Genomic DNA, 16863 nt, shown 5'->3' on the forward strand with positions numbered 1-16863 from the left:
GGACATTGTGTAGGAATTTCTCCCATCTAGTGGTGATAATGTATTTTGCATTCAAAAAAATAGTGCTCTTCAGCGCCTCGCTTTTTCAAATGCGTGTTGCATCTGCGGTAGCCGTTATGTACCAAAAAGCTATGACAGGATGTTCTAATAGCACTTTGAGTTTTCCTTCGGGTGAACAGGTTTGTTATTTCAAACAAACTGCAACTTGACAACGAATAAACGAATGTTACAGTATGAATTATTGACTGTGAAAAACATGAACTATGGTAATTAGTAGTGATGCCTTCTTTATTCGTTATATTTTTGTATAGCCTATTATCTGGGGTGTAGGGAAGAGGTTTTAGGTTGGGGGTGCTGAGGTTTTTTTTTGTGGGGTGGGGTGGGGTGGGGGGTGTAAATGTATTTAAAGCATTTTAACAATGCTAAAAATGAATAAATGTTAATGAACAAACATATGCGTTGAATTTACAATTCTGTGAAAACAGGGAGTGCTGCACCCCACTTCCCGTGGCCCTGTGTTATATAATAAAGTACACAACCAAGCAATGAAAAAAAGCTTGTAATTAAGAACGTAACATTGACTTGCCTGTCGAGAAGAAAGCAGGCAACTTCAGTGTCTCTTTTGAAAGCTTTCTCCTGCATTAGCTCTGTCCACCTGGAAAAAGCTATCCTGACATTAACCCTTGTTTTTTTTTTTTGTTATCTCCGTTCACGTTTCCTTTTATGGTCTATTTTGGACTTTTTAGATGACGAGGACTCCTTATCCTGTGACTCAGCATATGTATGGACTCCTCCATTATAAATGACCGTGCAGTGCAGCCTTTTAAACTTGCCAGGGCAGTGACAAGCACCTTTCACTGCTCTGCTCCTCCGCTTCTGCTGGTTTCAGTCACTTGACGCTAGCTATGAACGAAAACGCATTGTGGAAATGCGTTGGCCTAGTACTTTTTGTCCCTCTCTGCTATTATAGTTTTTCAAGATGGCGGAACTACATGGAAGCCTCCGTGGAATAAATTCTTCGTTTATGAGGATATGTCCGACAATTAGCAGAGGTATTTGTACACCACTGAGGGCATATTTATGAATAAAAATATTGATTTTAGATAATAAAATACCTAAAAAGTTACACATTGTCCCTTTAAAATAAGTTGGTTTTTAGTTAGTTACGTGATGCTATAAAAACGGTGGTATAACGTCATGATTGACAGCTGTGATTGACATGTTCTCTGAGCGAAGTAGTCACTGAAGCACCAACGGACATTTTTTCGGGATCTTCGGAGGACTGTATTTACTTTATTTTAACAAGCCTCTTGTCATACTGCAATCAGTTTTTAAAAAGTGCACTCAGGGAGAGTGAGGGCGGATACAGACAGAGGATACAGAACAGAACCCAAATTACAAATGTCTAAGTGGTCATTCTGACATTTGAATAATAAAATGTATTTGTAATGTATGCTGATATCTACCTACAGTTATTCAGTTTAATGTGTTGTGTTAGCTATATAATGTGTTTTTATTTGTATGTGTAACTGCTACAATTATTTTATTAACTGCATGTATTTTTAGTTAAAGCTCCAGTATGCGACTTTGGTATTTGACCACAAGAGGGCGCAGTTTCAACAATAACAAAGGCGAAGCTTGATGACGCTATGAAGGAGGTGACGATGGGAGATGTCGTTTTTAATGCGTTTTCACCATCTAGCGATATATCTACATGGAATTAATGAATCATGATCACGGATGAGGTAATTTATTCGTTTTTGTATTACCTGTCTGATCGTATTATTTTATTTCATCATAATTAATGAACTGCAAGGAACGTGAAATGTTATGCTATATTATCCCGTTACAACATACAGCTATTTGTCAAATGATTTGTTTGGTTAATATTGTGCAGTTTTAAGTTTTTATGGTTAATGCCGTGTTGTTTAACGTGTTCAAACCAATATCTAAAGTAAATTTGAACGAACATTTGCAAGTAATGACTAAATATATTTTTTTAACATCATATCCGATTGTATTTAATTGTACTGCCATAAGCTCGGTCACCACACGTGATAAAAAGCCTTACCAAAGTACAAAGAGCAATATAACTTTGTTTATAAGTGCTATTATTGACAGTTGCATGTCTTACCTGTCTATCAATACACTCGCGAGAGCAGAGTCTCGGTCAAGTCCAAGATTGACGCGCAGCTCTCTCCATCTCGAAAACGCCTGCAGATATTTATCTGGGTTTTATTCCTCCGTTTGTCACACAGTCTGAGTGTATCCGAATATGGACGCTTTCGTTTTGTTGGCACTTCAATACTCGCCAAAGAGTTCGTGATCCATAACAGCTATAACCATACAGTCTATGGCTATAACGCTTTAACCACCATTTCCGCATTTGACCATGCGATATTCCGGTGTGGTGGGTCATATTTTTTATTTTATTCTTTTTTTATTCTTTGTCAGACGTCTTTATTGTTTATTGTGATAAGAAAAAAAAACTCAAAGTTGTTGTAAAAAAAAAAAAATAAAAAAAAAAAGGGATATTGCGTCACTGAGGCGCGACATTTCTTTTCCGGGACGGCCAGTTATTTAAAATCGGAATTTCTCTGAAATAAAAAATCTTTGGAGACTTTTGAGATATTGTAAGTACACAACTGGAGGAAATATATCACACTGTGCAAGTTATTTTTGGAAATTTTATTACAAAATTCCTACATATTGGAGCTTTAAGAAAATATTTTATATATAGGTTTAATTAATTAATTGAAAAACCTATAGGCTATAGAACTCGTAATTGTATGTAATTTGTAATGCTAGCACAACGCCAATGATTTTGCGTTGTTTAAAATAAATATTGCGTTAGTGTCAGGACATAATAGTTTACACACTAAAACGTTTTCAGATGAATATGCATAAAGGGAGTGATTAGTGTAGAGTACAGGTGAGTGTTGTTTGCACATGGGAGGATATATGGTGTGCATAGTTAAAACAAATTGACATAGGAAAATCTTTTGCATTCATATATTTGACTGTCCCATTTGTTTGAGACACAATTGCGTAATTTATAATTTATTAAATATTTATTTTAAAAATGTGTGTTACTTGAATAGGATTGGCTGACACATACAGGAAGTCATTTTATAAATTTCAAATTTAAACCCGTGTCATACGGGGATTACGCGGGATGTTTTTTTTTTTTTTCGCGAGTTTTTCTTGACTCAGTGACAGTAGGCGCGTTTCCATTACAGATTTGTGCAAAACTTTTGCAATTGTTTTCTATATTTCGACAAAAAACTATTGCAAAATGATGGCGTTTCCATTAACCGATGTTATGTTATTAATTTTTTGAATAACAAGTAAAATCATTCCAAAAACCATGGCAACGGACGTTGGTAGGTTTATGTACTATATCCCAGCCACTGCACTGGCCATTATTATTAATTGAAGGAGATGTATGTGTGTTTTCCAATCATTAATGGTAAGGAACGACCCTTATTATACTTGTGAGCGGCACATATGAGGTGTTTCCGGGTGTTTCTCCCTCATATCTGTTTCGAGGTCTTGATTGTGGCATTTATTTGAGGTTTAGAATCCATTATATTAATATAATGTCTTATATTAATTTAATAAAGAACTCTGTCTCATATTCTGTCCAAACATACCACGTCATCTAGGCTACGTCAGGTGACCTATAAATGCGTTTCCATTGCAGTATTGCGAAAATATTTTTGCGAAATATTTCTTTTTCAAATTGCCTGAAAAACCACCTCATGCAAGCATAAAAACTTGTTTGCGATAAATGGGAGTTTTTGCGAAATTGACATGTTTCCGTATATTTATTCTGTAAATATTGGTATTTTCAATTTGCGCAATTTCAAGGGTAATGGAAACGCGGCTAGTGTCAGATCGGAGGTTGTGTTGACGAGGCAAGCTGTGTTGGTTTTAACTTGTTTTTATTTCTCGCTAAGAAAAGTATAATTTTTGTACATGTGTTAACTCTTTAGGCGCCAAGGTTTTTTTGAAAAAATGCTGGATTTTGACATCAAAATTTCAAAAGCTTGTGGCTTGAAAGGGCTTAAAGATAGAAATCTACTGTAAATTAAAAAAAAAAATGTTGGGGATGACTGAAAGTTTATGTGGGGTGTAAATATACTCATCTAATTTGCATATTATGACGTCATCAGGGGGCGGTCCTCTTGAATTTCATAATATTCAGGAAATAGTAGATTGATGATGATGAACTGATGTTTGGACTTATTTGCGCGTTTTATTTTTTATTTTTTTATCCATATTACAAATGATGAGAAAAGAGGAAACCAACAATAACAGGAGAAAGTACTAAATTATTACTATACTATATAGTAGTAAAACACATGTGAAGAGAAGCCTACTTTTTGATCAGTTCATCAGTAATATTCAGGAAATAGTAGATATTGAATTGATGTTGGAATTTATTTACATGCTTTTTTTTTATCCTCATTCCAAATGATTGGAAAAGAGGAAACCAACAATAAAATAGAAGAAAGTACTACATTATTACTAGATTGCAATACTTTAGTAGTAAAACACATGTGAACAGTAGTATACTTTTTGATCAGTTCATCAGTAATATTCAGGAAAAAATATATATGCAGTGGGTTTTTTTTTTTTTTTTGGTCTTTTTATCCTCATTCCAAATGATCAGGGGCCGTATTCACAAAGAATTTTAAGGCTAAAAGTAGCTCCTAACTGGCGAATTTAGGAGCAACTCCTAAAAATAATGAGCGTGTCTTTCGTAACTTTAGGACTCCTAATTTTTTTGACTAAGAGTAATTCACGAAGCATTTTAGCCCTAAAAGTAGCACCTAAGCCTGGGATAGCCGAGAAGAAGTCGAGAGGACTCCTAACTCACTAAGACCTATTCAAAAACCGCTTTTTGTGGCATTTCATGTTGCGATGTTTTGAAATGCGTATGCGGTGGCTACAGGAGCTTCCAATCGCGAGGGAACAATTTTGCATTGTAGGCATAACTAGGGATGCAATAACGCCACCAACAACAACCAAACCTATGCTACTCATTGCATGTAAACTAATTGTAACGTTTCATTGTGAATCAAATTAAAACGTTCTTCTCTTTGCAAACGTAGGCAGATGCATATAGTGACAGATTAATTCAATAATGTAGCAAAGATATTGCATCAATCCATGTTTCATTAGGCTACTAGGCTATTTGTTTTGCCTTACTCTTTATTCATTTAGGCTATTTATTCAGTTATTCATCATCTTTTGCCTTCGCGCTACTTGTGTAGCGCACGCATTCTCAGACCTGTCACCTGTCACTCATCATCGTAGGGGAGGTGTTTGGAATCATCCCCGCGTTACAATCATCAGCCAATCAAGGTGGTCACTTAAGTCAAGCTCGTGCATGAGTAATGACGTCATCCATAGCAACGAAGACTCACTCTTAGTTTAAGAGTTGTCATTTTTCTTTACTAAGAGTAGGTCTGAAAGGCGTTGTGAATAACTTTTAAGAGAAAACTCCAAGCTAAAATCTTTTTGTGCGATTTAGGAGTACTCCTAGTGGTAAGATAAAATGCTTTGTGAATATGGCCCCAGGAAAAGAGGAAATCAACAGTAAAACTATAAGTAAATATAGTAAATTATTAGTAAAATGCATTTGCCTATTTTTTGATCAGCTATCTGCCCAATCAGGTATCTAGGTAACACAGTTTATAGTTTTTGAGAGTATGGTACCTCTCATTGCATGGCACAGCGCAAAGACCTACCCCACACCGACTGCACCTGTACTTTGTCTGCCGGTGACCCTTAGAGCGTGCGCGATCAGAACAAACGACAAAATCTGGCCGATCATCTGCAACGCGGAGCCAGTGGCGCTCAGTGAGCATTGGAATCATTCCCGCGTTACAATCATCAGCCAATCAAGGTGGTCACTTCAGTCAAGCTCGTGCATGAGTAATGACGTCATTCATTGCAACGAAGACTCACTCTTAGTTTAGAAGTTGTCATTTATCTTTACTAAGAGTAGGTCTGAAAGGCGTTGTGAATAACTTTTAAGAGAAAACTCCTAGCTAAAATCTTTTAGTGCGATTTAGGAGTACTCCTAGTGGTAAGATAAAATGCTTTGTGAATACGGCCCCAGATACGTTTCCGAACACACGAGTTCCCATGAAGAGACGAGAGCATAGTGAGACGCTTTGTGTCATGCCATGCACAAGCTAACAGTTTGCCATATCTCATGAACACTGGGTCATCTTCTTTGCTCAAAGGCAACTCAGTTTGTCTCAGACACCTCGGCATACCACGCCTTTTGCAGTTCACTGTCCCACACATACCAGTGTCATTTTGTGCCAGCTTGTTTGCTATGGCTGGTGATATGTAGTAACTATCCATGTACACGTCATGCCCTTTCCCTGTGTATTGGGCCATCAGCTGACGAACAATTAGATGGGTGGCACCTAAATCAGCATCAGCATTTTGGCCAGTGTACATGGACCACTGCATAACATAACCTGAGCTGGCCTCACTCAAAACATACACCTTGTAGCCATACTTGTCAGGTTTTTTAGGGTTGTTTTTGTAGCGAAGTACCACTACAATTGAAAGTTAGCTGGTTGAGGCGGCCAAATATGGATCAGATTCCGATCAGAGAATCAGGAGTGGAGAAGAGATTCTTGATAATAAGGCGTTTATTTATCTTGTATGCATCTGGGTTATGCATCTGTGCTTGTATATGGTATGTATCGCATGAATGCATTTACACAGAATGAAACCACCAGCATAAACAATGATTCATCATCATCTTCTACCGGGGTGCGTCGCTAATATAGGAACGTGTAGGAAACAATAAACAAAACATTAGTTCCTAGGACAGGCTTTCTTACAGTATTGTTTCAAGGTGGACTTTCCCTTGAATGCTATGGTCATTTCATCCAGAGAAATCTCCTTGAGTGGACCATAAACGGCTGAGAAAAGCGGAATTATCAGGTCAATTACTGGACGCACCTTGAACAGCCTGTCATGACCTGGCTGACCTCTCCCCACATACTCACTATTGTTTGTGAAATGGAGGAAAGACAGAATGATCTCAAATCTGTTCCTAGACATTACTTTGCCAAACCCAGGTGTGTAAAGGCGGGCGTACACGGTGCGAGTTCGGACCAGGATCGGACACTCGGGAGGTCGTGAGATATTGCACACGTTGCGAGTCAGTTTAACTGATAATCGCGTCAATGCAGCTGGTACACGGCACGACTGTCCTGCACGAATTTTATCCCGAGCCGGCAGCAATCACGTGAGCTTTCGCGCTAAACACAGAGACCGTCAATGTTGCATGGCAAAGCTTCAGATAGAAAAAATGACCGAAATGTGTGTGCAAATGATTTGTTGTAAAGCAGAGAACAGTAGCCATTCAACATAAAAAGTAGAGAGAGAGAGAGGAATTATTATTTTTATTTAATTATTTTTATTTAATATTATTATTATTATTATTTTAATTGAGAGAAGTGTGTGTGTGTGGGTGTGTGAGAGTGTGAGAGAGGGAGAGAGACAGTGTATGCGCACGCTGTATGGTTGCTGCCACTGAGGTATAGCCCCACGTGGTTGTGTATAATTTGGAAATAGGGGACAGCTGGTGAAAATCGGGCCGACTCCCCGAATTTTTTAAACATGTTTAAAGATGATCGGGAGGTCGGGGAGGTGCTCATAACGTGCTCGGCTTGGCTCGTAATTCCTCTCACACGCTGCGAGCCACGACCATGCGAGCATCACCGATTCCACTCGATTTCTCCCGAGTGAAAAAAATTATCTGCGAGCTCGTAAAAACAGCAAAAATCGCACCGTGTACGCCCGCCTTAAGTTGGCCAAAATTCTGCCCAGTAATCCTCAATTTCTGCCTTCTCTACCAGCCCCATACACAAATGCAGTGCTAGGAAGGCCTTCATCTCTGAGACAGAGACATCATACCAATTATGAAATCTGGAATTGGGTTTCAGCTGTTGGGAGTTTAGAAACTGATGAGCATATCTGTTGGTTTCATTTGTAATGAGGTTCCAGAAGTCATCAGTCAGAAAAAGCACATCTCCCGCAGGGTATCCGCGGGGTCTTGAAAAGTATTAAAAGGTGATAAATCAATTTTGGGAAAATTAAGACCCTTAAAAAGTATTAAAAAGTCTTATCACGGCTTTATAAAGTCTTAAAAAATTCTGAATTAGCTGTCCAACAGTTTGAGTCCCAAAAACATCGTAAAAGTGTGTGAATTTAGTCATTTTTATTAAAAAAATAAACAGGTACATAAAAAACTAGGCTATTGTGGGTGCGTTCGTAAATTGCCTCTGAGAGCACCAGAGCGGGCAGGCGGGCGGAAGTTCAAAAGCACAATGTACGCTCTGGCGTTCTCAGTGCGTATTACAACGCACCGAAATGTTTTAGGTTGGTGAATGCATTAGAATGGGGAAGTGCAAATTTGCAGCGTCCTGGCTGGAAATGCCGGACTTCAAAGAGTGGCTGCAGCCAGTCGAGGGGAATGTCAGGGAGGCATATTGTACATTATGCAAGAAATAAATAAGTATTGTGTCAATGGGCATTAACTCGTTAAAGTCCCACATGTGTTGTGCTAGCCACAAAGCCGCTGCTAGCCGCAGAGAGCGGCAGCTCACCAGCTTCTGTGGTAATCGCGTTGCACCACCTAGTGCCAACGTCGTTACACCACCGGCAGTCGCACCTGAAGCTACAGCTACGACCCGGGCTGTCTCTGCTTCCTCATCTTCTGCAGCCGACATCAGAGTGGCTCTGGGCGGTACAGCAACACTGCGTGCTGAGGTGTTGTGGTGTCTCCACACAGCGGAGAAACACCATTCACTGAACTCAAACGAAAACGTGGCTGAAGTTTTCAAGGCTATGTTTCCAGATTCGGATATAGCAAAATCGTTCACTTGTGGCAAGGACAAAACTGGATACATAATACGATTCGGGTTAGCACCACACTTCAAGCAGGAGCTCATCAACACCATCAACAAGGCTGGCCAGTTTGTGTTAATGTTTGACGAGTCGCTCAACCAGTCAACAAAAACGAAACAGTCACATTCGATTCTGGGAAGATGACCATGTCCAATCTAGGTACCTCCTGCTTAGTACTATATATTATATATACTCTATATACTATATTTTTATTTATTTCATTTTCAACCTGTTATATGTGTGTTTTGAGGAGTGTCATATTAATAAAGATATGTTCTGGCTAGGTACCTTGGCTCTCAATTCTTGGGACACGGAAAAGCTGTCGACCTGTTGCATCACATCAAAGTAAGTTAACTTAGTAGCATTTCATCTTCAATTTTTGATACTTATGGACAATCGTGTGGCTAAAGTGTAGATTAATAGATGAGACTGGGATGTGGCAAGTGACTAAAAACAGGTTGATGGGGTTGGGGAGGAGGAGCCATGGATGATAAAGTATAAACATGTATAAATGTGACACACACAGGGGTGTGATATAGGTTACTGTTGTGTAGATCTGAGATTTGTGTGTGTTTGCGTGCTTGCATGGACGTGTGTGTGCGTGCGTACATGTATTTGATTATGCGTGTGTGTGGTTGCTGTGGGTTCTTTGACTAGCAAATTGTCTGAAGTTGGTTCAGAGTGAAGAGTGAAGTTGGTTGACCAGACTAGCAGTTCAGTTTAGCTTTAATGGCTTGGAAGTAATTGCAGCACATTATGTACAGTGAAGAACATTCACTCATGTTTGTTAGTACCACTTGTTTGTTTCACTTATAAAAACATATTGGTGTGCTAATATTGTATTTTTTGCTCCAGGAATTTGCACACTAAAAACATTGTTTTCTTATAACCATTTTACATATAATATGAGTGAAAATCAGGCTAATACCTTACTGAATGCCAGTGTATTCAAAAATAAACATAAAAGGAATATTGCCATTAATATACTTGCTGTTGTGTTTATTCTCAGGAATGTGTTGCAAAACTGAATATGAGGCAGCTTCTCTCCATCAGTATAGACGGCCCAAATGTCAACTTGAAGCTTGCAAACCTCCTCCAGACTGAGCATGCTGAGCTGTATGGTGCTCATCTGGTGAATGTTGGCTGTGGGCTTCACACCCTCCACAATGCACTGAAGGCAGGCTTTACCATGTGGCAGATGGACAAGCTCCTTCGAGCACTCCACTACCTCTTTCATAATGTTCCAGCTAGGAGGGAAGATTTTACTGCCTTGACTGGGTCCACCACCTTTCCGCTACCATTCTGTGGCCACAGGTGGGTTGAGAGTTGTTTGCCATACACATTGCAAAAGGATTTGGCCCAAAATGTCTGTGTTTTTATTTTGCAACAATAAAGTGAAATGAAATTGGAGTGAGCTGACATTGTCCATTTTTGCATAGGTGGATTGAAAATGTCCCTGTGGCAGAGAGGGCAGTTCAAGTGTGGCCAATGGTCATGATGTACGTAGATGCTGTTAAGCAGAAGAAGCTTCCAAACCCCAGTACTGCCTCTTACGACACCATTGAGGCAGCACAAGCGGATCCCCTCATGATTGCCAAGCTCCAGTTCTTCCTGGCAATATCCAGGACCTTTAACCTCTTCCTGACCAACTATCAAACTGATGAGCCAGTTCTGCCCTTCTTTGCCAAAGATTTGAGTGAGCTGCTGAAGGTAATCATTACAATAGGGCCTAATTCAACTGTCTACCTGTGGATGTGTGGTGGTCCACAACTCTGTAAAATCAATGCAATGTGTGCAGTTTTACATAGATTGTTACATAGAACTCACTTGAGATAAAACCTGGATGCCAACAAACACATACACACACACACCAATTATTTCATTTCATTTTATTTGTTCCTCTTGTTCACAATAATACAATATAAAATGAATACATAAATTCATAACACATATTTTAAACCAACATTTTTTCATGATTAGAAAGAAGCAGTAAGAAGAACGATCTGTTTAATGGTAGGCTAGTAGGATGGTTCTGTCACTGATTACTTATATCCTTTTAAGAGTCTCCTGCGACGGTTTGTAAAGCAAGAGCTCCTGCAAGATGCCACTTCCCTGAGGCTGACCAAAATTGACGTTGCTGATGAAGTGAATAGGGTATCCTACAAGAATGTTGACATAGGACTGGGTGCTGAATCTGCCATCAAGGTAATTTTGATATTGACTATTTTCTTTTCAGGGATGGATTTTTGTTCTCTGTACACCAATGCAACTAGTACAATTTTTAAATTTTATTCTGCTGTTTGTATTATTATTATTATTATTATTGCCGACATGGAGAAACTTATTTTTAAACGATTAAGTTTACCTTCTACATCATTTACATTCTATGTTTATAGTCTATGTTGCTTATTTGTCAGGCACTTCAGAGCAAGCCAGGAAGCAGGGGAGGTGAGCTTTTAGTTCTCACCTTCAGGAAAGAGTGCATGCAGGGCCTGGTTAAGATTGTTCAGAAAGTGCAGGTGAAAAGTCCCCTGAAAATTCCAGTGGTCAGGGCCATTGGATGTCTGGACCCCAGAAGCATGCACAGCGATGCAGAAGGGTCCCTCACAAAGATTAAGACTGTAGTACAAACAATGCTGCAGGACAAGAAGTTGGCAGGAGGCGTCTCTGCTGGTAGGAAGAACTTAGGGAGAGAAGAAGTTACTGTTGTGTTAGTGTGAAAGTGTCTAAGATTTTTTTCAACACAGAAGATATCTACAGTACACTGCTTACCTTTTTATGTGTACAGACGCTGTGCTGTGTATTTGTCCAATGAAAGATTAATAAAATGACTTGATTTATATTTTACCTTTTTTTTTATTTTTTATTCCAGGTGATGTAATCATACAACAGTTCCAGAGCTTTCTCTCTCTTGAGGCGAGAGATGAGAGATTCTCCTCCTTCCAGCCACTGAAGGAGCGACTTGATGTCTTCCTGCATTCAGCCCTCAGCAAGTCTTATCCAGAGCTATATAAGTTTTCTCAGAGCCTTCTACTTCTGTCCCACGGACAAGCCACGGTGGAAAGAGGGTTTTCCATCAACAAGGAGGTTGAAACATGCAACATCCTTGAAAAGTCGATGGAAGCTTTGAGGCTGATATGTGACCAGATCAGTGTCTGCGGGGGTGTTTTGAAGGTACCTCTCACAAAGGAGCTCATGGCTTCAGTAGCCTGTGCAAGGTCAAGGTACAGGAGTTACCTGGAAGATGAACGGAAGAAGAAACAGAGTTCCACACAGGACCTCAAAAGAAAAGCAGTGCAAGAGGAGATAGAAGACCTGAAAAGGAAACGAACGGTTCTGACAGAGGTGTGCAACTCCCTCCAAACAGATGCTGATAAGTTAGCCGAGCAGGCAGAGGGGAAATCTGGGACATTAATGGCACAACTGATCACGAAGTCCAACATCCTCAGAAGACGTAGTAAAGAAAAACGGAACGAATTGGTCCAAACTGAGAAGCTGCTGGGAACAAAATCAGAAGAACTGAGGCACATGTCAGCATGATTGTTGTTGAGGGTGGAGCAAAGTTTTGTTTTGTTTTTTAATAAACTTTGCTTTGATTTACTATCCCAGCCTATTTGATTTTTTTGTATCAGAGTGGTCTATAGTCTTTATCACAAACTAAAACTGTTAAGTTAAAAGTATCACTGATGTAAATGGTTACAGCTTGAAGTAGCGGTGAGGTATTAAAAAATATTGAGAAGGTTGTGAAAAAGTCTTGAAAAGGTATTAAAATTAACTTCAAGATTGCTGCATATACCCTGTCCCGGCTCTCCCACGCACAGCACGGCCACGTCTACCTCGGCCACTCCCACCTCAAGCCGCTCTGACTGGATCCAAAGAGCTATCGCTACTTCCAGCCCTATTTCTTCTATCCCTGCTGCCTTTACCTCTAGCAACAGCTCTCCTATGTACACTAAGACCACGTCCACCCCTGCCACCCCCATCCCCGTTGGGCAAATGGTCAAAATGATCTGTGTGTGCTTCGTGAACACTCGCGCCTTGCGTGGCAAAGATGTACCGGGAGAAGCGCGGGTGGCACCATTGCGCGGCAAAGATGTACCAGGAGAAGCGCTATCGTTAGACGGGCGATTGTCATTTCCAAAAGGCAAATATTCCCCTTCAGAGTCAGAATCGGTGAATAACATTTGCAACACATCCTCACGGTACAAGTCTTTATTAGCCATTTGACGATTTTTTCTCACAAATCTCACAATTTACTCAGACGCTCTGAACTGAACTGGTTCCGCATCAATGACACGAACGCTCACTTGCTCTGCTGTTTCCTCCAACACTTTGAATAGGAACATGACGTAATTTTGGTCTTGAATCGAAGTATTACATATCTGCCATCTAGTGGTAGGGAATGCTAATGGGATATTACACCATATTAGGATCTAAAGCCTGTTTTATTAAGTATGACGTCTTGTCGCAATTTTGCGACTTTGGCGCTAAGAGGGTTAAGTATATGCGTGAAAATTGTTTATAGTTGATTAACTGTATACTGTGTTATTGCCTGATTTTTCCTCAAGGAAATTTGCCAGTATTAATGATGAAGATGTGGAGGCGGTACCACAGGATTTTCAACTGTCAACAGTAAGTAATAAATGTGGTTAATGTACTTTATGAATTAATGTAATAATGTGGTAACATCAAAAAGTCAGTGGTTGATAAAAAAAAAAAAAAAAAACGTGAACATAAAACATTCAGTTTTACAAAAGATGGTTAAAGTCTGTGTGGTACGCCTACATATTTATAATGATAGCCTAATTAAAGGCTTTTTAACTTTAAAGTATTGTTATATTATTTAATTTGGCTATAATTTGTTTTGTTGGTTGTTGTAACCAGTTTAAAAAGTAATGTCTAATGTGCCTATGTGAGTGTCAGATGAGAATCTTGTGCTGGCCATCTTAAGTAACTGATACCTAACTTAAAAGCGCCCGTGCAGCATCACGTAAAAATCAGGGTTGCCCTTGCATAGGCTATACTGTGTCCGAAATTCGCATCAGAAATTTTAGAGTGTTAAAAAATAAATACGACATCAAGTAATGTCAATCACGCTTGCACGCTGCCTTCAAAACTTTCGTCTGTCATAAAAAAAACTTGGATAAGGTTTGATTTTCTGCGTTTTGTGCATCTGTACCAGCATTTTAATGGTGTTTCGACAATGTGACTGTAATGTGTATTCGTTGTGATCCTTAATAGATTTTTTTATGGTCTTTACTAGACTACTTTACAGTATCTGACTTTACATGCTAAACAACATAATAGCAGTTTCTTCCACCGTCAAGCCGAATGGTAGCCTGGTTGACTCTAGACCCTTCTCAGTTGTGACTGAGAGTGGGTCTGGGAAAGGTTAATTCATAGCCTATTTCCAAAGAGGCGTCACCAACGGATGCCGCTCAAATCCCTCTTGGTGCAATTGGATAGACATAAAACCAATCAGAGCGATCGTCATCGTGTAAAGCCCGCCTCAACATTTGTGATTGGTGACACGATTTGGAAAGATTGGAAATGGGCTTGAATGGGCTTTTGGCCAGACGGACTTGTAGAGCAAATCTTAATTTGCTGGAAGTTCGCCTGGGTTTTCCCTATAGACTTATATAGATAGACGCCCTATTGACCGCTACTGTCTATTGGCGCGGACGAGCCGTGGGGCCGCCATCTTAAACCGGTCACCCGCTCCATTCAGTGTAATCTGTATGGCAGGTGCAATGAGCTGTCAGCATATTTAATTAATCATACCTCACTGAATACCAAACTGATTTTCATGCGTTTTTTTTTTTCCTGTAAAGGTCATTCATGTAGCTATGAAACAGACACTTGGTTCAGCATTTTTTAATATTCGTAGTGGGTTTAACAGTAATAGAATATTGTTATATATGATATAAAGTGACCAGACATCCGAGATCAAAACTGGGAACATAATCTCCGAAAATGGGGAAAAAACTGGGACATTTTGATTATCAATCTGATTGAAAAAACTAATGTTGTGTCTTCAAAAACAAAACAAGGACAGAGGTAGTTTTTTTCTGTATTTAGCCAGGGATAGTAGGAGCTGGAACGATTCGTATTGAACCGAAATGGTATGGGCATCACGGTTTGGTGTAAGAATATACATGGAGAATACACGGTATAAAATAAGTCATTCATTCATTCAAGTTCTTTATTCAGTCATAATGTTACTACATACACAATAATAACATCACATCAACAAAGTAATAACATTCAATGCTGAATAGGAGCATGAGGAAGACCTAGTCTTATAATTTCATGCCCCTTTTTTCAATAATCTAAACTAATTTGAAACAAATGGCTCGCCGTTTTTTTTTTTTTTTTTTCTGTTGAGATACAATATTAATTCACATCTGAATAATTAAATTCAAAATTGTCAAACCTTGGTTCTTAGGCTTCACTGCCTTCATATTTTCTAAGTACATTTTTTTTATACAATTTATTGAATTGAACAATCATCTTACATGATTTTTGCACAATGTCCAAAGAGTTCCATAATTTGATCCCAGTTACAAGAAACCCTTTTTGTTTTTGTGAGGTACGTGAATATGGTACACAAAAATTACCTTTTCTTCTATTGTTACTATCTGTGATTAGCATGAATTTGTTTTGAATATGTATTGGCGCCAAATTATTTTTCACTCTCCACATCGTTTGTAGTATTTTAAATTTGACCAAATCTTTCAATTTCAAGGTCTGCACTTTTATAAACAGATTGTTTGTGTGATCACGTAAACCTTTGTAAGTCACAATTCTTATCGCTTTCTTCTGCAGTAAGAACAGCCTATCTATATAACTGGTGCATGCATTACCCCACACTTCGATACAATATGTTAAATATGGAACAATTAAGGTTAAATATAGCAGCTGTAATGAAGCTTCATCCAATGTGTGTTTAACGTTATAGAGAATACCAATATTTTTGCTAACTTTACCTTTGATATACTCAATATGAGACTTCCAGCTAAGTTTGCTGTCTAGGATAACTCCCAAGAATTTGATTTCTGAAACACATTCAATATTTACATCCTCAATAACTAATTTTGTGCATCCCTGTTTTCCCTTATTTCCAAAAACCATATAATTTGTCTTATCCCAATTTAGAAACAATTTATTACAATCAAACCATTTCTTTAACTCTGTCATTTCCCTTTCAATAATGACCATTAATTCATTTAAATCTGTCCCCGTCTTGAACACAGTTGTGTCATCAGCAAACAACAAAAAATTTATGTATTTGGAAGCCTCAAATATATCATTAATAAATAATATAAAAAGTTTAGGGCCAATTACAGAACCCTGGGGAATTCCGCATACAACAGTTTTATAGTCCGAGACATGATTTTTAAATTGAACATATTGGCTTCTATTACTTAAATAACTTTCAAGCCATTTATATGTCTGACCCCTTAATCCATAGTGTTGTAGTTTTGTCAACAATAGGTTATGATTGACAGTATCAAACGCTTTCTGCAAGTCCAGGAATATACTTACAAGATACTGTTTTTTGTCCATTGCAGCAAGAATTTCTTCAGTTAAATGAATTAGTGCAGTGGCAGTTGATCTATTGGAACGAAATCCATATTGATAATCAAAAAGTAAATTTTTTTTTCCAAAAATAAATCTAATTTATAAATAAACCATTTTTCTATAATTTTAGAAAACTGTGAAAGTATTGAAACGGGTCGATAATTATTAAACTCGTGTTTATCTCCTTTTTTAAAAATAGGTATTATCTTTGCAGTCTTCATCTTTTGAGGAAAAACACCTGAACTAAAAGAAAGATTGAAAATATAAGTTAAAGGTTGAAGTATGCAATCTATTGTTTTTTTTACAAGTAAAACTCGTGTGCAAATTAATTAATGT

This window comes from Scardinius erythrophthalmus (genome assembly GCF_964197995.2).
Source record: "Scardinius erythrophthalmus genome assembly, chromosome: 4".
In the NCBI taxonomy this organism is placed as follows: Eukaryota; Metazoa; Chordata; class Actinopteri; order Cypriniformes; family Leuciscidae; genus Scardinius; species Scardinius erythrophthalmus.